The following is a 6,724-nucleotide window of genomic DNA, read 5'->3' as shown; positions in this document are numbered from 1 at the left end:
ATATATATATATATATATATATATATATATATATACATAGTTCACATTTTCTTTGTCCATCGATGGACACTTCGGTTGTTTCCATGTCTTGACTATTGTAAATAATGTTGTAACGAACATGGGGGCATAGATATCTTTTCCAGTGTTTTTTTTCTTTCAGATAAATACCCATATGTGGAATTGCTGAATCATATGGTAGTTCTATTTTAAATATTTTGAGGGACCTTCATACTGTTTTTCACAGTGACCGCACCAAGTTACATTCTCACCAACAGTGCCCGGGGGGTTCTCTTTTCTCCACATCCTTGCCAACACTTGTTATTTTTTATCTTTTTTACAACAGCAGTTCTAACAGGTGTGAGGGGATAGCTCACTGTGGTTTTGATTTGTATTTCCCTGATGACGAGTGATGTTGAACATGTTTTCATGTACCTGTTGGCCATTTGTAGTGTGTTCTTTGGAAAAATATATATTCAGATCCTCTGCCGGTTTTTAAATTGGGTTGTTTGGGGTTTTCAGACACATGATTTGCAAATGTCTTTTCCCGTTTGGTAGGTTGCATTTTCATTTTGTTGATGTACCGCATAGTGACTACAGTTAAAAATACTGTATTGTATATTTGAAAGTTGCTAAGAGACTAGACTTTAAAAGTCTTCATCACAAGAAAAAAAATAGGTAACTATGTGTGGTGATGGATGTTAACGATACTTATTGTGGCGATCATGTCATAGTGTATACAAATATTGAATCATTATGTTATACACCTGCAACTAATAATGTTATATGTCAATTATACCTCAGTAAAAGACAAAAACAAAACCCCAAAGCAATATGGTCTTGGCATAAAGACAGACATATAGACCCATGTAACAGCATAGAGAGCCCAGAAATAAACCCTCACATACATGGTCAAGAATCCAACTTCCCCAGAAGGCATTCCTACCAACTGTTCAGTCACTATGTGAGTGACTGAGTGGGAGCTCTCCCACAAGTTCTGGAACCTTCTTAGCTTGACAGTAAGCCCAGGGCTCTCAGTTGCCGTCTTCCATCCCTGATGGCTGGTTGGTGGCAAGAAGACTGGTGAAAACAGCAGCAAAGCAAGTGGTAAGGGTAAATCTGTGATTTGTAGTAAGTCAACTTGCCCGGTTATAAAAATATCAACCGTGTTGTGTTGCCATCTTCAAAACATCAGATCTTAAGTCTGGAGAAGGAAGCTCACATCTTTCAGACCCATGAATATTATCCAGACTCTATTGCTCAGATAGGCAGAGCAGAGGTTTTAATTTTAATGAAATCCAACCTACCAGTTTTTTCTTTTCAAAAGCGTGGATCACGCTTTTGGTGTTGCATCTAAAAAGTTATCGCCCAACATAAGGTCACTTAGGTTTTCTCCTATGTTATCTTCTATGAGTTCTATAGTTCTGTATTTTACATTTAGGTCTATGGGCTATTTTGAATTAATTTTTGTGAAGGGTGTAAGGTCTGGGTCTATATTCTCTCTCTCTCTCTCTCTATTTTGCATGTGGATGTCCTGTTGTTCCAGCCCCATTTTTTGAAAAGACTATTCTTTCTTTTACCATTTAATTGCCTTTGCTCATTTGTCAAAGATCAGCTGACTATATTTGCCTGTGTCTACTTCTGGGCTCTCTATTCTCTTCCATTGATCTATTTGTCTTATTGCTCAGATTGGAATATCAGTGGAATTATTGGACAGTCTGTCTCAGCAACAAAAGCAAAGCTGTAGGAGCCTCAGCTAATTCGTTGACTTGATTCACAGAAAAGACATTGGACAATTTCTACAGTTTTGCTTGGTTATTTGCTGTCGCTTGGGCCCAGATGATACCAAGGCCATCTGAAATGTTTATTCAGGCAAGTGTGGTTCTGAATGGTATGAAAAACAAGTAGCACAAAATCTCTTTTTTAGAAAACAATTTGAATAAAGTCATTTTTAAAGGATTCTGAAGCTGAAGTCGTGAACATAAACACTACCATTTAACAGCAAGAGATGAAAAGGCTAATGAAGCTTCAGTTTAAAGACATCTTAGTGATGGTGAAGCTTAATTAGAAGAAATTTTACAAAATGAAAAATATGGAATAATAAAAATAATGAAACGTTGATTATTTGTTACTTCTTTCCTAATATTACTTAAAATACTATTTAGAGTCAAAATGTTTTATTTGTTTTGGATAAACATGTATTATTTACTTGAAAAAAAAGTGTATCAACTAACAAAATACCCAACTTATAAGACGTATAGTTTGATTTACTGTGTTCACTATTGACCAAAACTTAAAATTCTAACTTCCCGAAATAAATATTTCATGAGTTATTTATTTTTTGGAAGGAGCATTTCAGGAACAGCCTATAGATAAGGAATGGGTTCTAATTTCTCTTTATCCCTATAACATTCTCTCCTTTTATGATAAAATATAAACATGCAAAAAAACACACCCCTTGAATAGGCTCCTTTCTACATTTTTTTGCCTAATGAACTACATTAGGTAAATTACAAAGGTCAACCAAACTGTGGTTCTTTTCTACTTTGCAGGATTCTAAGACACTTTATAGTTCACACCACAGAAATAAGAAAGAACGTCTTCAATGAATTCTTAACTGTAGAGAACTTATGAGAAGGAAATTAACACAGTGTTATACGATGACAAAATGAGGGCTGAAAGTCAACAAATTGAGCTCATTTTTAAAATGTCGGGCTTCCCTTGTGGTGCAGTGGTTAAGAATCTGCCTGCCAATGCAGGGGACACGAGTTCGAGCCCTAGTCCAGGAAGATCCCACATGCCGCGGAGCAACTAAGCCTGTGCGCCACAAGTACTGAGCCTGTGCTCTAGAGCCCACGAGCCACAACTACCGAGCCCACGCGCCACAACTACTGAAGCCCGTGTGCCTAGAGCCCGTGACCCGCAACAAGAGAAGCCACCACAATGAGAAGCCAGCGCACTGTGATGAAGAGTAGCCTCTGCCCGCCGCAGCTAGAGAAAAGCCCGCGCAGCAACGAAGACCCAACGCAGCCATAAATAAATAAGAAAAAAGTGAATGGCTTTAAAATAAATATTCCCAGCCCTTTATAAGAACACACGATGACATGGGAATTCCCTGGTGGTCCAGTAGTTAGGACTCCACACTTTCACTGTCGAGGGTACAGATTCGATCCCTGGTCAGGGAACTAAGATCCCACAAGCTGCGTGGCTGGGCCAAAAAAAAAAAGAACACACGGTGACAATATCCATATGGTGCTTCAAACATCAACAGGAAGACTTCCAGGCTGTTCTTTGGTCTATCCAGCCTGCTAGCAGAGGGGGAAGTGATTATGGTGTTCCAGCCACAGAGCTATGTAGCAAGTGGACAGAATCGTGGACATATTTCCCTCAGAGGACAACACAGACTTCTTAGTTGTTTTCAACTCTGAAAAGCCTCTATCACCTGGACTCTACAGATGGTGCTGCTGGGAGCACAGTCCCCAAATCACTAAAAGGAAGCAGTAGTCCTTGAAGAAATGGCTGATTCCAGAGCTGGGCAGGCAAAGGGCAGAATGACCCTGGAACATCCTATTGTTTCAGAAAGTAAGGAAAATTCCAAAGAATTATGGGTGCATGCCAATGGCACACAGGAACTAGCTGAAAGATGCTCCCTTTGGTCAAATATAGGACAGTTTGAGCATCAAAATAAAGAATTTAAAAGAATTCATGAATTGATAATAAATAAGGGGCTGAGGGCAAGCTCCTCTTTGTAGTGGAATGCCAACTAATACATGTTTAAGGAATGACAGAGTTAGAAAATCACCATTTAGTAAACATCACAGTAATAATTGACTCAGGCAAGAATCAGCAATGGATGCTATCATTGGGTGCAAGTGTGCTGGGGAACAGGCTGTTGTGAACAGTCACAAACGTCTTCCCACCAATTCTCTGTTAATCACAAAGGGAAAAAAGGTGCCTTTATAGTGCGGACACCTGGCAAACACAACCTGAACCAAGTGATCCAAGTTAGCATCACAAAAAGTGGGACAAACTGACATCACTTGCCCTCTGGTACGGTGCACTGAGTATTCCTGACAGTGACGCATCAGGCAAAACTGGTCATTCTACGGAACAAATGGTCTATATTCTTCAAAATACCAATGTCTTAAAAGCAAAAAAAAAAAAAAACAGGCTGAGAAAATGTTCGAGCTTAGAGACATGGTAACTAAATACAGTGCATGATTCTAGATTAAATCTTGGGAAAAGATGCTATAAAGGACAATATTGGGATAAAAAATTGTTGACTGAATATTATGTATCAATATTAAATTTCCTGAATTTAATAATTGAACTGTGGCTGTGTAAGAGAATGTCCTACTTCTTAGGAAACACATACTGAAGTATTCATGGGCAAAGGAGCGTGATGTCTTGAACTTGCCTTCAAATGGCTCAGAAGAGAAAAGAATAATACGTATTGTATTGTGAATCGAGGTGAAAGACACATGGGAGTTTGTTATAATATTTTTACAACCTTTCTATAGGTCTAGCTCTTTTCAAAATAAAAAGTTTAATAGAAAAATAAGGTTGGGGCACTTCCACTTCTGGTAATAGTTGAGTAAATCCTATGAAAGCAACCTCCACAGGGGGAAAAATTAAAAAAAGATAAACTCTGGACTTTATACAAAAAATCAGCTAAATAAAGCCCCTAGAGAGTGAACTATTTATTTACCAGATAAAAGTGAAACAATATCTCTAAAGGCTGAAAGAAAAAGAAAGTCAACCCAGAATTCTATATCCCATGAACACATCCTTCAGAAAAAAGGGAAAATAGACACTCTCAGTTAAAAGAGGAAAAAGAAAAAAAAGAGAATTCATCGCCAGCAGATTTGCAGTACAATAAATGTTAAAGGAACTCCTACACGCTGAAGGTGTATGATACCAGATGGAAACTTGGGTCTTCAGAGAGGAATAAAGGGCATCAGTAAGTAAATATGTGGGTAAATATAAAAGTCTGTTTTTTCTTCTTCATTTCATTATAATATGTATGACTCTTTACACCTAAAAATGACAACATTGTCTTGTGGGGTTAATGAAATACATGTAAATGTGTGTACATACATACAATGTATACATACAGTGCTATGTATATTGGAGAAGGGATAAATGGATCTATATGTTACAAGTTTTCTATATTTAGTATACTGCTAACTCTATATAGACTGTGAAAATTTAAGAATGAATAATGTAATCCCTGGAAAAACCACCAAAAAAAAAAAAGTGGAAAAAAAAAGTATAGCTAAAAAGCCAATAGAAAAAAATGAAACACACTTCTTTAAGAGGCAAGGAAGGAAGAGCCAGAAGAACAAAAAATAGAGGAGGTGAACAGAAAACAATAAAATAGTGGGTAAGTTATCTCAACCTGTTAAAGGTCATCTACAAAAAACCTACAATTAACACCATCCTCAATAGTGAAAGGCCAAAGACTTTCCTTCTAAGATTGGAGACAAGGCAAAGATGTCCATTTCCACTTCTCCTATTCAACATAGGACTGGAGGTCCTCGCCAATGCAGTTAGACGAAAAATAAAAGGCCTACAGATTGGACAGGATCAAATAAAGCTGTCTTTATTTGTAGGCAACATGATCTGGTACACAGAAAATCCCAAGGAATCTACGAAACAGCTATAAAAACTAATAGATGAATTTAAGAACAGAATATGCAGTTGATTTTTATATATTGACCTTCAACGTTATTAAATTCATCTGTTTCATTGCAAAATGGGTTTATTCAGGAATTGGCAAGAATTGCAATTTGGGGGACTTCCCTGGTGTTGCAGTGGTTAAGAATCTGCCTGCCATTGCAGGGGACACGGGTTAGATCCCTGGTCTGGGAAGATCCCACATGCTGTGGAGCAACTAAGCCCGTGCGCCACAACTACTGAGCCTGTGCTCTAGAGCCGGGGAGCCACAACTACTGAAGCCCGTACGCCTAGAGCCCGTGCTCTGCAACAACAGAAGCCACTGCAATGAGAAGCCTGCACACTGCAATGAAGAGTAGCCCCCGCTCACGGCAACGAAAGAAAGCCCGTGTGCAGCAACGAAGACCCAACGCAGCCAAAAATAAAATAAATAAATTTATAAAAGAAAAAAAAGAATTGCAATTTGGGACATGCAATCTACAAGGAACCACAGGCAAGTCTGGAGAAAAAAGGAGAGAAAACTCTTTTATAGAGGAGAAGGGGGAGTTGGGAGGAGCTTTTATAAATAGAGTCCATTGGAGGAAACTGGGAATTCAGAGTGTAGTGGCTTTTCATTAGCTGAGTTGTGACAGGCTCTCAATGGCTAGGCTATTTCCTGGCAGGGAGAAATTCCTCCTTCTGCTAGGTAGTAAAGTGGTAACCTTCTTCCCATTAGAGATACAAAGGTACAGTCTCTTTCTGTTGGGTCTGCAGTTGACACTGGAACGGTAGGGCGTGAGAGCTTACCCCTCTGGCCTCCCGACTACATTTTAAATGGGGTTTCTGTTTATTAACTTTCATAGCACAATTTTTAATGAGTGTGTAGTACTCCATGGTATATTTGCCTTAGAAATGCCTAATGAAAGTACAGCTACCCTCAGCTCCCCAGTCCAGAGATGAGATGAGATACCAGTAATAAAATTTATGACTACCGTTTATTAAAATGTGTATCTGAAACTGTGCCAAGTGCTTTATGTACATCTTACATGAAGTGGGTATTATTTTTATCCCC

The sequence above is a fragment of the Neophocaena asiaeorientalis genome, unplaced genomic scaffold (genome assembly GCF_003031525.2).
Source record: "Neophocaena asiaeorientalis asiaeorientalis breed wild unplaced genomic scaffold, Neophocaena_asiaeorientalis_V1.1 scaffold345, whole genome shotgun sequence".
Classification (NCBI taxonomy): Eukaryota; Metazoa; Chordata; class Mammalia; order Artiodactyla; family Phocoenidae; genus Neophocaena; species Neophocaena asiaeorientalis.
This window is presented reverse-complemented; position numbering follows the sequence as displayed.